Genomic DNA, 23299 nt, shown 5'->3' with positions numbered 1-23299 from the left:
CTGACAGTTTCAAGAATTTTGTGCATAAATATTTAAAACAGTCCCCATCCTTTTGGTGCGATTTTACAAATTGTTTCCTCAACCTCAATTTGATATGGACAGGGGGCAACAAAACCTTTTCTGGTGGTACAAGGTAGTATTGATAACATTTTTCTCTCCAGGTTTTTAAGTTTCTCGGGGTGGCCAATCACTTTTAGTCCATTGCTGTTCTCTGGCTCTGCTATCCCACAAGCACAAGAAGCATGGGTATTTAGTATAGCCTCCTGCTGACCCAAAAGTATCGTGAGTTTTTTGAAGTCCCGACAAACCATCCATTGATGGTTCTGATATCTGATTTTTTCCAAATGTAACTTCATCCAACTCACTCGGATATCCATCCAAACTGGAAGGTGGCTATGGGATAGGTATTTCAGCGCTACGGGGCACTGGACGTATAGCTAAGTCAAGGTTAGGATAAGTTATGTTTCTTTTGTTTTTTGAATTGAATCACTTTACATCAACTGAAGTAGCAATCAATGGTATGGTTTTTCTGCTCACACCATACCATAGGACTTCCAAATCGAAATGCATTTTTCTTACTCTTAAACCACAAACGAAGATCTTCTTCACATCTTCTACACACCTTATGTGGGGCCCATGGTTTATATTGATCACCAAGTTTTAATTTAAAGTAAGCAAAATAAACTTTCCTCACAAAATCACTTATGTTTCTCTGTTGACTTTTAATCGAGTATTCACCACAGATATAACAAACTGTTTAACTGTTTGGAGAAATAACACGACCTCTTGTAGCCATGACTAGACAGAAACAACAGCACTGTTCACTTGAACAGCAATATGTCTGCTGAGAGTTTCTCTTCATTTCATGCGAGATATAAATCGTCATTTGACTTGTCGCAACACTATAAAACTGAACAATAAGATTGTTTGCATTTGCTTCTGGCGCCTAGGAGTTCGCAGTAAAACCTGCAAGTGGTAACAAAGAATAGTTAACATTGTAAATTTTTTAAATTTAAGTTTATTTTAAAAATTATAATTGATATAATTTTTAATAATTATTAAATTAAAAAACAACATAGGGTTATTACTAATGAACATAAATACTGCAATGTACATAAAAGCCTATGTGACAATTTTTTAAATAATTTTCCTGTTTCTGGGAGGTCAAAATCTATAAGAAAATGTTAAAAAATCCTATGCAGTTTTTAGTCACAGACCTGTGTTATTATTCGTTATTCATGAATAACAAATATCTTTCTAAACAGTATTCACATGACACGAATAAAACATCTGTGAAATGCTATGAATAATAGATAAATTTGAACTCCACCTACGTAATCGAACATTAAAAGACATGGCGGACTCATTACAATTTGTAAACGGTTCAGCATCGTACTTCATAATATATATTAATGCTGACTTCCTACTCTTACATGACTGAACATCAAATACACCTACAATAGGACCGAACATCCATTCCAACTTAGTCCTAATATCAGACAATAGATATATATTTGACGTCTTAAAATACCCATGTAAATGCGTCTTCTCACCTAGAGTAAATCTCTCTTCGCACACACAATATTCCAATACATAAAGATCTGTTAAACACTGACCAAAAGCAGCTATACATCGAGCAGAGTCTGCATTGACTCTAACTAGAAACGACATAGTACCCTTTTTTAACGTATTGGGGTCTGGAGACACCATTAGAACATATCCAAGCCTGTCCGGCATGCCCTGACCTACTGCCAAAGGGGATAACCCTGGCGAATGCCAGGTGCTGACGTCACTTAATGGGCATCGCGGAATCACTGGGGTTGTAATACTAGACTCCAGCGAAGACATTGAGTGGTCTTGCGCAACAGAGGATGACTCACGAATTGATGAAATATACACTGGCAGTTCATGCAGACACATATCCCGGCTTGCATTAGAAGACAGTGAAAGTCGCTTGCTTGATCTCGTTCGCATTGTATCACTTTCAGAACTACGTTTCTCTTGCTTCTTCTCTCTAGATACGTACAATGATGCCATTCAGCATTAATATACAGGGTGTTTCAAAAATGACCGGTGTATTTGAAACGGCAATAAAAACTAAACGAGCAGCGATAGAAATACACCGTTTGTTGCAATATGCTTGGAACAACAGTACATTTTCAGGCGGACAAACTTTCGAAATTACAGTAGTTACAATTTTCAACAACAGATGGCGCTGCAAGTGATGTGAAAGATATAGAAGACAATGCAGTCTGTGGGTGCGCCATTCTGTACGTCGTCTTTCTGCTGTAAGCATGTGCTGTTCACAACGTGCAAGTGTGCTGTGGACAACATGGTTTATTCCTTAGAACAGAGGATTTTTCTGGTGTTGGAATTCCACCGCCTAGAACACAGTGTTGTTGCAACAAGACGAAGTTTTCAACGGAGGTTTAATGTAACCAAAGGACCGAAAAGCGATATAATAAAGGATCTGTTTGAAAAATTTCAACGGACTGGGAACGTGACGGATGAACGTGCTGGAAAGGTAGGGCGACCGCGTACGGCAACCACAGAGGGCAACGCGCAGCTAGTGCAGCAGGTGATCCAACAGCGGCTTCGGGTTTCCGTTTGCCGTGTTGCAGCTGGGGTCCAAATGACGCCAACGTCCACGTATCGTCTCATGCGCCAGAGTTTACACCTCTATCCATACAAAAGTCAAACGCGGCAACCCCTCAGCGCCGCTACCATTGCTGCACGAGAGACATTCGCTAACGATATAGTGCACAGGATTGATGACAGCGATATGCATGTGGGCAGCATTTGGTTTACTGGCGAAGCTTATTTTTACCTGGACGGCTTCGTCAATAAACAGAACTGGCGCATATGGGGAACCGAAAAGCCCCATGTTGCAGTCCCATCGTCCCTGCATCCTCAAAAAGTACTGGTCTGGACCGCCATTTCTTCCAAAGGAATCATTGGCCCATTTTTCAGATCCGAAACGATTACTGTATCACGCTATCTGGACATTCTTCGTGAATTTGTGGCGGTACAAACTGCCTTAGACGACACTGCGAACACCTCGTGGTTTATGCAAGATGGTGCCCGGCCACATCGCACGGCCGACGTCTTTAATTTCCTGAATGAATATTTCGATGATCGTGTGATTGCTTTGGGCTATCCGAAACATACAGGAGGCGGCGTGGATTGGCCTCCCTATTCGCCAGACATGAACCCCTGTGACTTCTTTCTGTGGGGACACTTGAAAGACCAGGTGTACCGCCAGAATCCAGAAACAATTGAACAGCTGAAGCAGTACATCTCATCTGCATGTGAAGCCATTCCGCCAGACACGTTGTCAAAGGTTTCGGGTAATTTCATTCAGAGACTACGCCATATTATTGCTACGCATGGTGGATATGTGGAAAATATCGTACTATAGAGTTTCCTAGACCGCAGCGCCATCTGTTGTTGACAATTGTAACTACTGTAATTTCGAAAGTTTGTCTGCCTGAAAATGTACTGTTGTCCCAAGCATATTGCAACAAACGGTGTATTTCTATCGCTGCTCGTTTAGTTTGTATTGCCGTTTCAAATATACCGGTCATTTTTGAAACACCCTGTATATTACAAAGTACGATGCTGAAACGTTTGGAAATTGTAGTGAATCCGCAATGTCTTTTATGTTCGATTACTTAGGTGTGCGAAACGTACCAAGAAGTTCGATTACACCGACCCTTTTTTCGTTAGTCACTGGTCGTGTGCAAAACTTATTGAGAAGTATTGGGAAGCATTTGAGCAAAATTCGAAGGAACATAGTGAATTGTCACATTGTGATTTGTTGTATTCCAGTTGGGCTAAAGAAGTAGCGACCCTGCCTAAAATCAAAATAACTGTTAGCACACTTTATACCATTAGGCATAAAAACATATTCTCGGTAGGCTTTTCTAAATTGTGCTAACAATTGCCCCAAATTTGGTTTGTAATGCCACAACTCTTCTAAAACAATAACAGCTGCTGATGCATTTATTTTAGTTACACAAAATGTTCTTGCAAGTTTGTCAATTCGAACGTCAGAATCAGAAACCAGGAAACCTAGCCAGAGACTATCAAGATAATGTCAAATATGTTCCCAGTTTACGTAAAAAAATAATAATGCCAACATCAACTGAAACAATACGCCTTTATTTAAAATGTTATATTGCAGACATTATCCTGATAGTCTCCGACTTGCTTTCCTGGTTCCTGATTCCGACGCTCGAATTGACTTACTTGCAAGAACATTTTATGGAAATAAAATAAATGCATCAGCAGCTGTTACTGTTTTAGAAGAGTTACTAATCCAATTTGGAGCAATTGTTAATACAATTTAGAGAAGCCTACTGAGAATATGTTTTATGAACAATGGTATAAGGTTTGCTAACAGCTATTATGATTTTAGGCAGGGTGATTACCGGCCTCTGTGGTATACATATTAGAGCTTCTATAACACACTACTGGCCATTAAAATTTGCGATACCAAGAAGAAAGGCAGATGATAAACGAGTATTCATCGGACAAATATATTATACTAGAACTGACATGTGATTACATTTTCACGAAATTTGGGTGCATAGATCCTGAGAAATCAGTACCCAAAACAACCACTTCTGGCCGTAATAACGGCCTTGATACGCCTGGGCATTGAGTCAAACAGAGCTTGGATGGCGTGTACAGGTACAGGTGCCCATGCAGCTTTGACACGATACTACAGTTCATCAAGAGTAGTGACTGGCATATTGCGACGAGCCAGTTGCTCGGCCACCATTGACCAGACGTTTTCAATTGGTGAGAGATCTGGATAATTTGCTGGCCAGGGCAGCAGACGAACATTTTCTGTATCCAGAAAGGCCCGTACAGGACCTGCAACATGCGGCCATGCTGAAATGTAGGGTTTCACAGGGATCGAATGAAGGGTAGAGCCACGGGTCGTAACACATCTGAAATGTAACGTCCACTGTTCAAAGTGCCGTCATTGCGAACAAGAGGTGACTGAGATGTGTAAGCAATGGCGCCCGTACCATCACGCCTGGTGATATGCCAGTATGGCGATGACGAATACACGCTTCCAATGTGTGTTCACCACGATGTCGCCAAACACGCATGCAACCATCATGATGCTGTAAACATAACCTGGATTCATCCGAAAAAATGACGTTTTCCCATTCGCGCACCCGGGTTCATCTTTGAGTACACCATCGCAGGCGCTCCAGTCTGTGATGCAGCATCAAGGGTAACCGCAGCCATGGTCTCCGGGCGGATATTCCATGCTGCTGCAAACGTCGTCGAACTGTTGGTGCAGATGGTTGTTGTCTTGCAAACGTCCCCATCTGTTGACTCAGGGATCGAGACATGGCTGCACAATCTGTTACAGCTATGCAGATAAGATGCCTGTCATCTCGACTGCTAGTGGTACGAGGCCATTGGGATCCAGCACGGCGTTCCGTATTACCCTCCTGAACCCACCAATTCCATATTCTGCTAACAGTCATTGGATCTCCACCAACGCGGGCAGCAATGTCGCGATACAATAAACTGCAATCGCGATAGGCTACAATCCAACCGTTATCAAAGTCGGAAAGGTGATGGTACATATTTCTCCTCCTTTCACAAGGCATCAGAACAGCGTTTCACCAGGCAATGCTGGTCAACTGCTGTTGGAAACTTTCCTCATGTCAGCACATTGTAGGTGTCGCCACTGGTGCCAACCTTGTGTGAATGCTCTGAAAAACTAATCATTTGCATAACACAGCATCTTCTTCCTCTCGGTTAAATTTCGCGTCTGTAGCACGTCATCTTCGTGGTGTACCAATTTTAATGGCCATTAGTGTATAAAATCTCAAAAGTCGTATCTCAGATGCACAGCCAAAGGTCAACCTAGAAATCTGCCTCATGGTTAAGGAGGCATCCAATATTATAGGGTAAGATTGTTAGGCTTACAGTTGTTGTCAAAAAGGAAATTGTGGTGTCACAGCCAGACACCACACTTGCTAGGTGGTAGCTTAAATCGGCCGCGGTCCATTAGTACATGTCGGACCCGCGTGTCGCCACTGTCAGGATCGCAGACCTAGCGCCACCACAAGGCAGGTCTCGAGAGACGTACGAGAACTCGCCCCAGTTGTACGACGACGTTGCTAGCGACTATACGGACGAAGCCATTTCTCTCATTTGCCGAGAGACAGTTAGAATAGCCTTCAGCTAAGTTAATGGCTACGACTTAGCAAGGCGCCATTAGCCTTAAATAGCTTGTATATAAAGAGTCACTTGTATCGCCACAATCTCCAGATGTCTCATCAAGAACGATGTATACAAGGATGTATTAAAAGTTAAGTATATTCCAAAGATACGTATTTTCTTTATCACATTCATTAAGTCTCCTGTTTCAGACCTCACTCCATCCTTCGGGAGTTAGCGCGTGCATCTTGGCCGCCTCTTTCAATTAGTGTGCGTAGTGTTGGCAAGTCTGCCGACACAACAGAAATTGAACTCTCAGTTTGTGTTTATACGAAAACTGTGTTCACTGGAAATTTGAAAAAATCCATAGCTTCAATGAAGCAGTCTATTTCACAGGATGGCGTCATTCTACGTATCTAGAGAGAAGAAGCAAGAGAAACGAAGTTCTGAAAGTGATGTAATGTGAACGAGGTCATGCAAGTGACTTTCACTGTCCTCTAATGCAAGCTGGGGCATGTGACTGCATGAACTGACAGGCCATATTTCATCAGTTCAGAACTCATCCTCTGTTGCACAAGACCAATCGTTGACCTTGGTGGGCCCCCACCTCTCAACATCTTCACTGGAGTCTATTATTACAACTCCAGCGATTCCGCGATGCCCATTAAGTGACGTCACTACCCAGTGTTCGCCAAGGTTAGCCACTTCTGCAGTAGGTTAGCACGTGCCAGACAGGCTTGGATATATTCCAATGGCGTCTTCAGACCCCAATACGTATAAAAAGGATAGTATGTCATTTCTAGTTACAGTGGATGCAGACTCTGTTCGAGGTAAAGCTGCTTTTGGTCAGTGCTTGTTAACAGATCTTTACGTGTTGGAATATTGTGTGCGCGAAGAGAAATTTGCTGAAGGTGAGAAGACTCATTTACACGCGTATTTTAAGATGTCGAATATATATCTATTGTCTGATATTAGGACTAAGTTGGAATGGATGTTCGATCTTACTGTAGGTGTATTTGATGTTCAGTCATGTAAGAGAAGAAGTCAGCATTAATATATATTACAAAGTACGATGCTGAACCGTTTACAAATTGTAATGAGTCCGCCATGTATTTTAATGTTCGATTATGTAGGTGTGCGAAACGTACCAAGAAGTTCGATTACACAGACCCTTTTTTGGTTAGTCATTGGTCGCATGCGAAGTTTATTGAGAAGTATTGGGAAACGTTACAGCAAAATTGGAAGGAATGTCGTGGATTGTCGCATTGTGATTTGTTGTATTCTGGTTGGGCTAAAGAAGTCGTAGCTTGGTACAATGCGTCCTTTCATTCTACAAAGGTGAGGAAACCTCAATTGTATTTGTTTGGTGACACAAATATAGGGAAGTCGACATTGATTGAAAAGGTGTTAGGTCGTAAACAGGAGGTGTATGTGTCTTATTGTCCCGAATTTGGATTTGGAGGGTATAATCCATCTATTCTTTGTGTTATTTTGTTTGAAGAATTTGAGTGGTGTAGATGGAAAGCTTTTGCAGGTATTTTGAAGAGAATTGTTGAAGGTAAGCTGGTAACAGTGAATGTTAAAGATAAGCCCGGCCTAACAATTATTCATTCGGGGCTCGTTATATTTGTGTCGAATGGAATGGCTATTGGTGATGAGGCATTGTTGTCTCGATTAAATATTGTCCATGCTAATTGCCATATCGGGCATTGTATGTCTGTTAAGGAGGAGATGGACACTTCGTCGTCCCCGTGCATTTACATTTCTTTCTCAATTACGTGTATGGATGTCGTTGTAACTCTCCCTTGATCATTGGCTGCAATAGAGGTCAACTACTTCTCTTTAAATAGTGGGTAAATCTTTGCTCCATATCTTTGTTATTTATTAAGTGAATGTACTTTTTGTTTCTTTTAAATTAGTTCTCAGAAAACATTTTTTTTTCTCAACCATCTCATCAAAAACTTTCTTTGATTTTCGGAGATTTACCATTCTGACACTAAAATGTTCTACACGTGAAATGCATTCCTGAATTTGTCTTTCATCACGATAATCATGAAGACTCAAAATGTTCTTGAGGAAAAATTGAGATATCGTCAATTCCTCTATAGCGTTTAGCAAACAATTCGTTGTGATTCTATTTTAACGTCACTTCTGTAGTCACATTCCAAATAAAATCTTTTCACATGATAATATTTTTCGAAACTCGTGCCCCGTTTTCTTTTACATTTCTTCGTCAATTGCGTGTATGTATGTAGTTGTAACCCTCCCTTGGTCATGGGCTGCAATAGAGGTCAATTACTTGTCTTTAAATCACGGATAAAACTTTGCTGCAATAATTGCAGTTGGTGTAGAAACGCAAATAGCGTCTTCCAGTCGTCTCTTGATACTCTCACGCTACAAAAGTTGCAAGTGTGCTGCAATATTATTAACTTTTTATGTACCCAAACCCAGTATCTCTTCCGAAATTTTTCAGTCTCAAAGCTGTACGTAACTGGATAGACGACTGTTGGATAAAAAAAACTATTCCATGTTTTAATATCCGGCCTGTGGCCGAGCGGTTATGGGCACTACAGTCCGGAACCGCGCTGATGCTATGGTCGCAGGTTCGAATCCTGCCTCCGGCATGGATGTTTGTGATGTCCTTCGGTTAGTTAGGTTTAAGTAGTACTAAGTCTAGGGGACTGATGACCTCAGATGTTAAGTCCCATAGTGCCTACAGTCATTTGAACCATGTTTTCGTAGCAAGCTTACTCAGAGTTAATCCTAAAACAGTTTAGATGACTTTGGTCGTCCTGCAGCATTTGACAAACTTTTTAGGATACTTTAAATTAAAAGTCTGGTAATGTTAGTCATTAGGAACCACTGAGTTCTTGTTGATTCACTCAATTTCACAAACACGAACGAATTGCGTAACAACTTTGCCGGACTTGTTTGCAACGCGCTGCGCTGACAGAATCGAAGCGCGCATCCTTCAATCTTTCTCAAACGATTTTATGGAAATTATTCGGCAAGATATTTCATTTTTACATTACTGCCAGCTTTATACGTCAGCTTAATTGTGAAGTGCCCATCATCTTGCTAATCGTCATACTTACTGTGATACACTCATTTAAGTAAGACACTGCGCAAAAGTAGAAAAATTTGCAACGAAAAATAGGGATCGTTATGATTTTGCGTTTGATGCATATTATACCATATGTAGCTGCGTGTGAAATTTAGATAAAATATCGAATTTTTCTTTGGACTTGGGAGAAGGTTTCTCTGTCTCCGCCCTCGAGAAAATGGATCGCACACGCGAGAAAATGAAATATTCATAACAACCCTTATATCTCTTAACTCTAGAACAGGGGTCTCCAAACTTTTTAGTCCGCGGGCCATACTGACTCCTCGACGAAGTCATAAGGGCCAAGATCTACCTAGTGGGATTAAAGCACCCTAGCAATCCATGATCACCGTAATGTAAGGCCAAAGGAAACATGAAATCGCAAAAATCTAAGGTTGTGGGAATAGCTAGCACTGAAACGAACTACGATTTTTATTTAATTACATAATTTTGATTGGTGGACGTACCTGGCCGAAATTCTGGCGTATTTTATTCTGCTGACCGAAATTCTGGCGTATTTTATTCTGGCGAATTTCACCGACAAAAAAGTATGTCACTGCACATTCTTCACGAAAGCGTCCTGCAAGGTTAACGAAATCTCAGAATCAGTATAGGTACCACCTCAAATATTTGGCGGGCCGGACACCGGCGATGTCCGGCCAGCTAACGCGGGCCGGTTTGCCGGCCCTCGTGGGCCAGTATCGGCCCGCGGGCCGTAGTTTGGAGACCCCTGCATTCTAGAACACAAACGTTCGTCGATTATCTAATGTTACAAACGTTCGTAATTTTTACGACATAAAAAAGAGTAGGCAAAATTTGGCAACACATTTTAGTATTTATTAATTATCACTAATAAACAATACAGGACAGTCTGTAACCACAGAAACAATAGTCTTTGACAACAATGAGAACATTTATTTCGAACAATTAGTGCATAATTGCGCTCGATGCTCTTTGCAAAATGGCTTACAAGTAACAGCACAAAACGTTGTTCTCATTCTCCTCTTTTTCGACAGACATGTAGCAGATAGTTCTCCTCGGGGCAGACGATATTCCAGCAATTCCCCCAACGTTCTCACGATGGGGTTCGAGTCCAAGGACAGACTGTATAGTAGGCGCAGGTCATTAGGTATTCTAGGTATGTGAACCTGCTTTGCATCCATGGTGAGAGTAGCTCTTCACTCCGTCGTATTAGGAAGTGTTTCCTCTTTAGGACAATCTCCTTTTCACGGGTGATGTGAACGTGGATTATCCACATATTAACACACATAATGGTCGAAATTCCATAAAAGACACCCAAAGGCCAGCGTTTAGTCTCCCGACTGCAAGAAATGTTGGGAGACGTCTGGTCTAATGAATAAACGCCACCTTTTGTGTCGTTGTAGCAATGAATCATCTTAGGTTTCTCAGTTACTCTATCTATACTACTGGCCATTAAAATTGCTACACCAAGAAGAAATCCAGATGATAAAAGGGTATTCATTGGACAAATATATTATACTAGAACTGACATGTGATTACATTTTCACGCAATTTGGGGGCATAGATCCTGAGAAATCAGTACCCAAAACAACCACTTCTGGCCGTAATAACGGCCTTGATACGCCTGGGCATTGAGTCAAACAGAGCTTGGATGGCGTGTACAGGTACAGCTGCCCATGCAGCTTCAACACGATACCACAGTTCATCAAGAGTAGTGACTGGCGTATGGTGATGAGCCAGTTTCTCGGCCACCACTGACCAGACGTTTTCAATTGGTGAGAGATCTGAAGAATGTGCTGGCCAGGGCAGCTGTCGAAAATTTTTTGTATCCAGAAAGGCCCATACAGGGCCTGCAACATGCGGTCGCGCATTATCCTACTGAAATGTAGGGTTTCGCAGGGGTCGAATGAAGGGTAGGGCCACAGGTCGTAACACATCTGAAATGTAACGTCCACTGTTCAAAGTGCCGTCAATGCGAACAAGAGGTGACCGAGACGTATGGCACCCCATACCATCACGCCGGGTGATACGCCAATATGGCGATGACGAATACTCGCTTCCAATGTGCGTTCACCGCGATGTCGCCAAACACGGATGCGACCATCATGATGCTGTAAACAGAACCTGGATTCATCCGAAAAAATTACGTTTTGCCATTCGTGCACCCAGGTTCGCCGCTGAGTACACCATCGCAGGCGCTCCTGTCTGTGATGCAGCGTCAAGGGTAACCGCAGCCATGATCTCCGAGCTGATAGTTCGTGATGCTGCAAAACTCGTCGAACTGTTCGTGCAGATGGTTGTTGTCTTGCAAACGTCCCCATCTGTTGACTTAGGGATCGAGACGTGGCTGCACGATCCGTTACAGCCATGCGGATAAGATGCCTGTCATCTGGACTGCTTGTGATACGAAGCCGTTGGGATCCAGTACGGCGTTCCGTATTACCATCCTGAACCTACCGATTCCATATTCTGCTAACAGTCATTGGATCTCGCCCAACGCGAGCAGCAATGTCGCGATAAACCGCAATCACGATAGGCTTTAATCCGACCTTTATCAAAGTCGGAAAGGGTACGTATTTATTGACAATTACAGTCTGTTGTCACGCTCATCAACATAAATGTTTTAATTTGTTCTGTTCAAAATATGTTTCAGTATCAGTCCGAATGTAGCTACTGACAGGGAGCGAGTATTATTTCATCAGCTATCGTTTCAGGCAAATATGCAGTTCCACAACTTATACAATGAGCTACAATAACAGTCATTATTCGATCATCACTTTAAAATTTTCGTTACACTTGCGGCAACACTTGGTGAATATGAAGTATACAGCACTCATTTTCTACATGAAAACAGACACCTAAAAAGAAATTCTAATTCTAAGTGTGTTCTAACGCTTGTTGTGCCCATTAGTGCCGTAAGTTGTGACTTAACTGTGAGCGTCTATGTTTCTTTACACGCGTAGCAAGTTAGTGAATGAGTGAAGTGCCAGCTGCTTCCTTCCTCGTGCGCCTGCATAACGAGTGACGTAATCTAAGCATAGAGTGACGCATCATAGCGAGTGGCTGCCGCAGCGAACGCTACGAGCGTTTGATACAGAAAAAGTTTCGAGAAAACTGAAGTTTTGTTAGAGTATAAAATACTTAAAAACCAGTTGTTGTTATTGTCTTCAGTCCAAAGACTGGTTTCATGCAGCTCTGCATGCTACTCTCGCGTTCCAGTAGAACTACTGAGATCCTTGGGAGAGCCAGCCCTGGCTAAATTCTACCATTTGGTGAGTAAGATGTATGAGATAGGCGAAATACCCTCAAACTTCAAGAAGAATATAATAATTCCAATCCCAAAGAAAGCAGGTGTTGACAGATGTGAAAATTACCGAGTTATCAGTTTAATAAGTCACGGCTACAAAATACTAACACGAAGTATTTACAGACGACGGGAAAAACTGGTAGAAGCCGACCTCGGGGAAGATCAGTTCGGATTCCATAGAAATGTTGGAACATGTGAGGCAATACTGACCCTAGACTTATCTTAGAAGATAGATTAAGGAAAGGCAAACCTGTAGACTTAGAGAAAGCATTTGACAATGTTGACTGGAATACTCTCTTTCAAATTCTGAAGGTGGCAGGGGTAAAATACAGGGAGCGAAAGGGTATTTACAATTTGTACAGAAACCAGAAGGCAGTTATAAGAGTCGAGGGGCATGAAAGGGTTCAAAATGGCTCTGAGCACTATGGGACTTAACAGCTGTGGTCATCAGTCCCCTAGAACTTAGAACTACTTAAACCGAACTAACCTAAGGACATCACACACATCCATGCCCGAGGCAGGATTCGAACCTGCGACCGTAGCAGTCGCGCGGTCATGAAAGGGAAGCAGTGGTTGGGAAGGGAGTGAGACAGGGTTGTAGCCTATCCCCAATGTTATTCAATCTATATATTGAGAAAGCAGTAAAGGAAACAAAAGAAAAATTTGGAGTAGGAGAAGAAATAAAAACTTTGAGGTTCGCCGATGACATTGTAATTCTGTCAGAGACAGCAAAGGACTTGCAAGAGCAGTTGAACGGAATGGGCAGTGTCTTGAAATGAGGATATAAGATGAACATCAACAAAAGCAAAACGAGGATAATGGAATGTAGTCAAATTAAATCGGGTGATGCTGAGGGGATTAGATTAGGAAATGAGACACTTAAAGTAGTAAAGGAGTTTTGCTATTTAGGGAGTAAAATAACTGATGATGGTCGAAGTAGAGAGGATATATAATGTCGACTGGCAATGGCAAGGAAATCGTTTCTGAAGAAGAGAAATTTGTTAACATCGAGTATAGATTTAAGTGTCAGGAAGTCGTTTCTGAAAGTATTGGTATGGAGTGTAGCCATGTAAGGAAGTGAAACATGGACGAGAACTAGTTTGGACAAGAAGAGAATAGAAGCTTTCGAAATGTGGTGCTACAGAAGAATGCTGAAGATTAGATGGGTAGATCACATAACTAATGATGAAGTATTGAATAGAATTGGGGAGAAGAGGAGTATGTGGCACAACTTGACTAGAAGAAGGGATAGTTTGGTAGGGCATATTCTGAGGCATCAAGGGATCACTAATTTAGTATTGGAGGGCACCGCGGAGGGTACAAATCGTAGAGGGAGACCAAGAGATGAATACACTAAGCAGATTCAGAAGGATGTAGGCTGCAGTAGGTACTGGGATATGAAGATGCTTGCACAGGATAGAGTAGCGTGGAGAGCTGCATCAAACCAGTCTCTGAACTGAAGACCATAACAACAGCAATTTCCTTTCGCCTGCCTCATTTATTGCAATTTTATATTTTCTCCTTTCATCGTTTAAATTCAATATCTCTTGTGTTACCCAAGGATTTCTTCTAGCCATCTGCAATGGCCAACAGTTTGAACATTTTCGATAAATGAGATGTTTCTACATTCACATTATCCTGGATTTTGAAATTATTCCGTATCTTTATAAATATTAGCGCTACACTCATAAAAAGAGAGTACACATTTTTCTGGGACTCCCTGTACAATTATTCTTTCAATGCAGTCTTACGGAGCGGAATCGAATCTCACAGAATTTTCATTTTCTAGAACCAGTGAATATTCTCTGCTTCTTAAAGCTATGCCAGAGTCTTGTTGTAAACTTCGTGCGATAAACCTCGAGAACAACCAGGCTATATTTCCATATTTCATGTCTTTGCCTTCTAAAACTTGTTCCCTTGTTTTCCATTACACAACCAGGTATTTTTATACTAAATATTACCAAACATTTGAGACTTCTAAGGTTTTTTAGAGAATCACTGAATCTATTAAGTAAAATACCTGTGAAGCAACTTTCGCTAAGTTCTCAGTTGAAATTTTAATACTGATACCATCATTTCCAAAGCAAGCATAAATCCACTTCCTATACAGGCATTCCTCTTTTGGAAAGTTATAATATTTCGCTAATGTATCTTTCGTTTTTCTATTTGTGTGACTCCAAGTAGAGGGAAGCCTTTCTTAGTCGCGGCATTATGAGGAGGGGGTGGGTGATGGTGGGCCCATCGCCCTTGCCGCCTTTTATTTACGGGGAAGTTCCCCGTTCTCATTTGAGAGCAGGCTGACAAGGGGTCCGTGCCTATTCCTCATTACAGATTTCGTCCAAATTTATGGTGTATGCAGGGTTTGCCCTGAAGTAAAAGTGAGAGTAGTGGAAGCTCCAAATGGCCAAGTATTTAGAAAAAGGAAAAGAATTTTTGGCGCGGACCGAGCCAGATGTGATCCGTTATGTTTGCCTAATTTCGAAGCAGCAGTTGGCGCAGCGGAAAAGAGTGCGGAACGGTAATACGACGGTCGCTGGTTCGAGTCTGCATGTGGAAACTCTTATTCTGCTCATTTTCAGTTTTTTACGTTTCTTATATTGCAAATAAACCGGAATAATCGCCAGTATATTGCATTTATCAATACTTTTATAAAAGGTATCAAAAGGAAAGTCAAAGGAAATTAGGGACTAAAAATGAACATCCAGGAAGGGTTTCTAATTTTTACACGAGAATTTCGTATATAAAATTAGATCGTTTAAGTTGCACATAGGGGCTCGAACCCACGACCTTAGTATTACCGTTCTGTTCACTTTCCACTGCGCCAACCGCTGCCTTGAAATTACGCTATCCTAAATGGTTCATCTCTCGCCCCGACCCGCGCAAAAATTCTCTTTTATTCTAAACACTTGGCCATCTGAAGCTCTCACTTCGGCCATTTTCGTTTCCAGGCAAGCCCTGCATATGCCACAAATTTGGGCGAAATCGATGATTACGAGCAGACGCGATCCCCTTGTGATTGGACCTCGGGCCGTCCTGGAGGAACTGGGACGAGTAAAAACTGCCGCCCCTATCCGGGACTGAACTCGGGCTTCCAAGCCCGGAGTGTAACGCCCTGTCGGCTAAATCAGCACAGCCACACTTGGCATGTACTAATTTAATATTCTTACCTTTTAAGTGTATGAACAATCAACCTTCAGAAAATATTGTGATTAACTATGAAACGTTTGGGACACGATTAGTATTGTGTCTTGCCTTTCAAATTTCTTCTGGCATCACACATTCTCAAACTCGTCAAATGAGTTGTACCAAAAATGCCTATTTTAGAATTTTGATTCCTCTTCGATGAATTACTGCAGACGCCCATGGATGGAAATCAATTATGACAGCTTTCGTTTAAATTCGTTAACGCTGTCATTGTCACCAATATGGCGCACTCTTCCTGTCGCGAAATACTTCCACATACTGCCAGTTACTTCCTTACTGTGGGAGGTCTATCAGCTGAGTCACGTTGTGTGGCATTCCAAGAACGTTGATTACAGCTCTCCTTGACATTAACAGGGTCGTCAATGACGGAACAAACGGATGCGGTTACACAAGCAGAGGATAAGGCATACATTAATATATCGATTTGTGAAGGTGGTGACCCATAGTAATCTGTCGGCCGTGGACCCGTCTCAGCATATGCGTCAGAAAAAGAGCACTGGGAGTGTCGGTATTTACATGATAGACCAGTGGAGATACCGTCAGAGTTTACTGCACGAGTGACCAATTACACACACACACACACACACACACACACACACACACATACATACATACATACATACATACATACATATACATACAGAGAGAGAAAGAGAGAGAGTTCTCTTGAATTCACCGCTCGTAAGTCAAATATTAATAGATCATAACTCATCGGATTGCTTCCGACTGGAAGCTTTATTAAGAAACACGGTTAGCTTTAAATCGAAAGATATATAGTTAGGCTTGACTGTTATGAACATCAATCGAAATTACGAATTGTTGTAACCACTGCCATTTATTACACTTTCCACTATGCATGTCGGAGTATTACACTCCACCATCAGGTGGACATTAGACATGGCTGTGTTGTATGTACGAATTTCAGTAAGCGTAGGCCCCTTGGTCTAGGGCTAACATCTCTGATTGAACCCCACCACTGCTTAAGTTTTGGATAAAAAACATTAGCAAGGCGGCCGAAGACTTACGGCATAAGAAGTCACCTCGTTCTGCCAAAAGCCTTGTCAAAGAGGGCGGAAAGCGGACAGAGGTTCAGGACTCTCTCTTGCTCGATGGTGATGATGTTTGGTTTGTGGGACGCTCAACTGCTCGGTTATCAGCGCCCGGACAAATGCCCAATCTTTACTTAGACCAATCTCGTCACTTTCAGGAATGATGATGAAATGATAAACTCAACACAAACACCCAGTCCCCAGGCGGAGCTCTTGCCCGAGGTACTGCGAACAATTCAGTGATAGGGTTCTTCTTATCAGAATCGACAGCAAACCAACAGCGGCAACGACAGTTGAGGTATACATGCCGACGTCGCAAGCCGAAGATGAAGAGAGAGAGTAAGCATATGGCAACACTGAACGGGTAATTCAGTATGTAAAAGAAGACGGAAGTCATGAGGGACTGTAATGCGGTTGTAGGAGGAGTAGAACAAACGGTTACTTGGGAATACGGGCTTGGTACTAGGAATGAGAGAGGACAAAGATGAATTGAGTTCTGCTATAAATTTCAACTAGTAGTAGCGAATACTTTGTTCAAGAATCACAAGACGAGGAGGTATACTCGGAAAAGGCCGGGAGTTATGGGAAGATTCTATTTAGTTCCATAACGGTCAGACAGAGATTTCGAAATCAGATATTGGATTGTATGGTATATCCAGGAGCAGATATAGACTCAGATCACAATTTAGTAGTAGGCTGAAGTTTAAGACTAGTCTGGAAGAATCAATGTACAAGGAAGTGGGATACGGAATTACTAAGGAATGAAGAGATACGCTTGAAGTTCTCTAAGGCTATAGATGCTGCAGTAAGGAATAGCTCGGTAGGTAGTTCAGTTGAAGAGCAATGGTCATCTCTAAAAAGGGCAATCACAGAAGTTGGGAAGGAAAACATAGGTACAAAGAAGGTAACTGCGAAGAATCCATGGTTAACCGAAGAAACACACCAGCCGGCCGAAGTGGCCGTGCGGTTAAAGGCGCTGCAGTCTGGAACCGCAAGACCGTTACGGTCGCAGGTTCGAATCCTGCCTCGGGCATGGATGTTTGTGATGTCCTTAGGTTAGTTAGGTTTAACTAGTTCTAAGTTCTAGGGGACTAATGACCTCAGCAGTTGAGTCCCATAGTGTTCAGAGCCATTTGAACCATTTTTTGAAGAAACACACCACTGGCCATAAAACTGCTACACCAAGAAGAAATGAAGATGATAAACGGGTATTCATTGGACAAATATATTATACTAGAACTGACATGTGATTACATTTTCACGCAATTTGGGGGCATAGATCCTGAGAAATCAGTACCCAAAACAACCACTTCAGGCCGTAATAACAGCCTTGATACGCCTAGGTATTGAGTCAAACAGAGCTTGGATGGTGTGTACAGATACAGCTGCCCATGCAGCTTCAACACGATACCACAGTTCATCAAGAGTAGTGACTGGCGTATTGTGACGAGCCAGTTGCTCGGCCACGATTGACCCGACGTTTTCAATTGGTGAGAGATCTGGAGAACGTGCTGGTCAGGGCAGCAGTCGAACATTTCCTGTATCCAGAAAGACCCGTACAGGACCTGCAACATGCGGTCGTGCATTATCCTGCTGAGATGTAGGGTTTCGCAGGGGTCGAATGAAGGGTAAAGTGACAGGTCGTAACACATCTGAAATGTAACGTCCACTGTTCAAAGTGCCGTCAATGAGAACAAGAGGTGACCGAGACGTGTAACCAATGGCACCACATAACATCACGCCGGGTGATACGCCAGTGTGGCGATGACGAGTACACGCTTCCAATGTGCATTCACCGCGATGTCGCCAAACACGGATGCGACCATCATGATGCTGTAAACAGGATTCATCCGAAAAAATGACGTTTTGTCATTCGTGCACCCAGGTTCGTCGTTGAGTACACCATCGCAGGCGCTCCTGTCTGTGATGCAGCGTCAAGGGTAACCGCAGCCATGGTCTCCGAGCTGATAGTCCATGCTGCTGCAAACGTCGTCGAACTGTTCGTGCAGGTGGTTGTTGTCTTGCAAGCGTCCCCATCTGTTTACTCAGGGATCGAGACGTGGCTGCACGATCCGTTACTGCCATGCAGATAAGATGACTGTCATCTCGACTGCTATTGATAACGAGACCGTTGGGATACAGTTTTTTTTTTTTTTTTTATTTCAATTCCCCCCGAAGGGGGCGGGCTGGCAGCAGCTTAGTATGCCGCTCTTCAGCCGACAGATTTTGAGACAAAGATCAAGAGAACAAATAATAACAAAACAGGCGATAAAATCGGAGACTTAGAGAGTAACAAGGCGAAAAGAAATCGTGGAACTTAAAACAACAACAGAGGGATGATGATGCTAATAAAAATACATACGAAGCAGACAGGGAAAACAATAGACAATTAAAAAAACACGGCGACAGTCTGGATTCTGTTCGCAAAAGACATAAAATTCACACCTAGCGACAGCATGGTTTCTGTTCGCAACACGAGAAAGACAAACAACACTGAATAGTCACTGGAACACTGCACTAAAAAGTTGGCAAATGTGACACCACAGTCGAGAACAGGTGGGGGGAAACTGGACAGAAGATGGGAAAACAAAAAAAAGGGGGGAAAGGAGAGTAAAAGCGAAGGGGGGAACCGGGAAAGGAGCTGATGGAGGATGAGGACCCAGAAGAGGGTTGGGGGGCAGACGCGACAGGGAGTGGGGGAGGCAGAGGAGGGGAATACAAAAGGACTGGGGGGGAGAAGGGAGGTAGGGAGAGGTTTAGTGGGGAGAAAACAGGACGGAAGGGGGGGGGGAAGAGGGAGCCCAGGGAAAGGACAGAGGAAAGGAGGGGGAGTGAGGATCAGAGTTGATAGGAAGGATAAATGGAGGGAGAGAGGGCATCATCCAGGAGGGGGAGTTGACGGAAGCCACCTTGGGAAAGGAGATGGAGGGTGTACAGATGGAGGGTAGGGGGGACACAACGGTGAAGACGTGGCAGGGGGCGGGGATGGGAGAGGAGAGGAGCAACCAGGGGGTGAGGGGGTTCAAGACGGCGGGAGGTGTAGAGGATGCGGATATGTTCGAGGAATAGGAGCAGATGGGGGAAAGGAATGAGATCATAGAGGATCCGCGTGGGGGACGGGAGGCGGATACGGAAGGCGAGGCGGAGTGCATGTCGCTCAAGGATCTGGAGGGAATTATAGAATTTGGTTGGAGCAGATATCCAGGCGGGACTGGCATAACAGAGGATGGGACGGATTAAGGATTTGTAGGTGTGGAGGATGGTAGAGGGGTGCAAACCCCATGTCCGGCCAGAGAGGAGTTTGAGGAGTCGGAGGCGGTTGCGGGCTTTGGATTGGATGGAGCGGAGATGAGGTATCCAGGTGAGGTGACGGTCAATGGTGAGGCCAAGGTAGGTGAGGGTGGGGGTGAGGCGGACAGGACGTGCGCAGACAGTAAGGGAGAAATCCAGGAGCCGGAAGGAGCGAGTGGGACGACCTACGATGATTGCCTGGGTCTTGGAAGGATTGAGTTTCAGGAGCCATTGGTTACACCATGCAGCAAAAAGGTCAAGGTGATTCTGGAGAAGGCGTTGGGACCGTTGGAGGGTAGGAGCGAGGGCGAGGAAAGCGGTGTCATCAGCATATTGCAAGAGGTGTACTGGAGGGGAGGGGGGGGGTTGGGGCATATCTGCCGTGTACAGGAGGTAGAGGAGAGGGGAGAGGACAGAGCCCTGGGGTGGGATCCAGCACGCCGTTCCGTATTACCCTCCTGAACCCACCAATTCTGTATTCTGCTAACAGTCATTGGATCTCGACCAACGCGAGCAGCAATGTCGTGACACGATAAACCGCAATCGCGATAGGCTACAATCCGACCTTTATCAAAGTCAGAAACGTGATGGTATGCATTTCTCCTCGTTACACGAGTCATAACAACAACGTTTCACTAGGCAAAGCCGGTCAACTGCTGTTTGTGTATGAGAAATCGGTTGGAAACTTTCCTCGTGTCAGCACGTTGTAGGTGTCGCCACCTGCGCCAACCTCGTGTGACTGCTCTGAAAAACTAATCATTTGCATATCACAGCATCTTCTTCCTGTCGGTTAAATTTCGCGTCTGTAGCACGTCATCTTCATGGTGTAGAAATTTTAATAGCGAGTAGTGTACTTAATTTGATCGATGAAAGAAGGAAATACAGAAATGTTCAGGGAATTTCAGGAATACACAAATTCAGGTCGCCGAGGAAGGCTATAAACAGACTAAATGACTGCGTAAAAAGTGTGAAGAAATCGAAAAGGAAATGATTGTCGGTGAGACTGACAGAGCATATAGAAAAGTCAAAACAGCCTTCGGCGAAATTAAGGAAGGGTGGTAAAATTAAGAGTACAATGGGAATTCCACAGTTAAATGCAGAGGAGAGAGCAGATAGGTGGAAAGAGTACACTGAAGGCCTCTCTCAGGGGGCAGACTTGTTCCATGACGTGATAGAGCAGGAAATAGGAGTAGATTTTGAAGAGTTACGAGATACAGTATTAAAATCAGGATTTGAAAGAGCTTTGGAAAACTTAAGATCAAATAAGGCAGTAGGGACTGAAACATTCCTTCAGAATTCCTAAAATCATTGGGGTAAGTGAAAAAAAAAACAACTATTCACGTTGGTGCGTAAAACGTATGGGTTTGGCAATATACCATCTGACTTTCGTAAAAATATCATCCACACGACTCCGAAGACTGCAAGAGCTGACAAGTGCGGCAAATATCTCACAATCAGCTTAACAACTCATGCATTTATGTTGCTGCGAAGAATCATGTACAGAACATCTGTTAGATGGCCATCAGTTTGGCTTTAGGAAAGATAAAGGTACCGGAGAAGAAGTTCTGATGTTGCGGTTGATAATGGCAGCCACACTGCAGACAAATCAAGCATAGGATTTGTCGATCTGGAGAAAGCGCTCGACAACGTCGAATGGTGCAAGATGTTCGAAATTCTGAGGAAAATAGGAGTAAGCTATAGGAAGAGACGCTGTACCTCCGAGGATGTCTCCCGCAGTTAGAGACGAAACGTCAGGGGAGAGTTTTATACTTCGACCGCGGCCTATCAGCCCGGAAGTGTTAAGTGAAGACAAACCGGCCGTGAAAGCCTACATTGTATGAACTATAGTTCAGTTACATATGCCGACGCGCAAGCAGAAGATGAGGAGGTGGGGAAAATACATGAGGATATTGAAAGTGTAATTCAGAACGGAGAGCTGCATCAAACCAGTCTCAGGACTGAAGACCACAACAACAACAACAACAATTCAGAACGTAAAGGGAGATGATGATATGAAAATCTAATAATCGTGGGGGACTGTAATGCGGCTGTAGGAGAAGTAGTGGATGAAAGGGAAACGGGAGAATATGGAATTGGTAGTAGGAATGAGAGAGGAGAAAGACTAATTGAGTTCTGATGTAAATTTCGGATGGTAACAGCGAATACTGTGCGCAAGAACCACAAGAGGAGAAGGTATATTTGGAAAAGGCCGAGAGATACGGGAAGATTTCAATTAGATTACAAATCAAAGTCAGCCAGAGATTGCGAAATAAGGTGTCGGATTGGTAGGCGCACCCGGGGACTGATATAGACTCAGATCACAATTTAGTAGTGTTGAAGAGTGTGATGAAGTTTAAGAGACTACTCAGGAAGAATCTATGCACAAAGAAGAGGGTACGGAATTACGAAATTAAGAGATACGCTTGAAGTCCTCTGGGCAAACAGATACTTCTATAATGAATAGGTCAGCAGGCAGTTCACTTGAAAAGGAATGAACATTTCTGAAAAGGGCAATCAAAGAAGTTGGAGAGAAAAGTACGTACAAAGAAGGTAACTCCGAAGAAGAAATACTTCAGTTGATCGACGAAAGAAGGAAGTACAAAAATATTCCGTGAAATTCAGGAATACAGAAATACACTCCTGGAAATTGAAATAAGAACACCGTGAATTCATTGTCCCAGGAAGGGGAAACTTTATTGACACATTCCTGGGGTCAGATACATCACATGATCATACTGACAGAACCACAGGCACATAGACGCAGGCAACAGAGCATGCACAATGTCGGCACTAGTACAGTGTATATCCACCTTTCGCAGCAATGCAGGCTGCTATTCTCCCATGGAGACGATCGTAGAGATGCTGGATGTAGTCCATGCCATTTCCACCTGGCGCCTCAGTTGGACCAGCGTTCGTGCTGGACGTGCAGACCGCGTGAGACGACGCTTCATCCAGTCCCAAACATGCTCAATGGGGGACAGATCCGGAGATCTTCCTGGCCAGGGTAGTTGACTTACACCTTCTAGAGCACGTTGGGTGGCACGGGATACATGCGGACGTGCATTGTCCTGTTGGAACAGCAAGTTCCCTTGCCGGTCTAGGAATGGTAGAACGATGGGTTCGATGACGGTTTGGATGTACCGTGCACTATTCAGTGTCCCCTCGACGATCACC

General features: G+C 43.4%; 1 protein-coding gene across 1 annotated transcript in view; it reads left to right on the top strand.

Annotated features, from left to right (window-relative positions):
* Positions 1–6997: 6997 nt before the first annotated feature.
* LOC126200505 (gamma-butyrobetaine dioxygenase-like) overlaps positions 6998–23299 on the top strand; it is a 312841-nt gene continuing 296539 nt past the window's right edge. Inside the window, exon 1 of the mRNA XM_049936716.1 lies at positions 6998–7100. The gene's annotated coding sequence lies outside the window, so the exon portion shown is untranslated. The remainder of the gene's footprint in view (positions 7101–23299) is intronic.

Source organism: Schistocerca nitens, chromosome 1, assembly GCF_023898315.1.
Source record: "Schistocerca nitens isolate TAMUIC-IGC-003100 chromosome 1, iqSchNite1.1, whole genome shotgun sequence".
Lineage (NCBI taxonomy): Eukaryota > Metazoa > Arthropoda > Insecta > Orthoptera > Acrididae > Schistocerca > Schistocerca nitens.
This window is presented reverse-complemented; position numbering and strand designations above follow the sequence as displayed.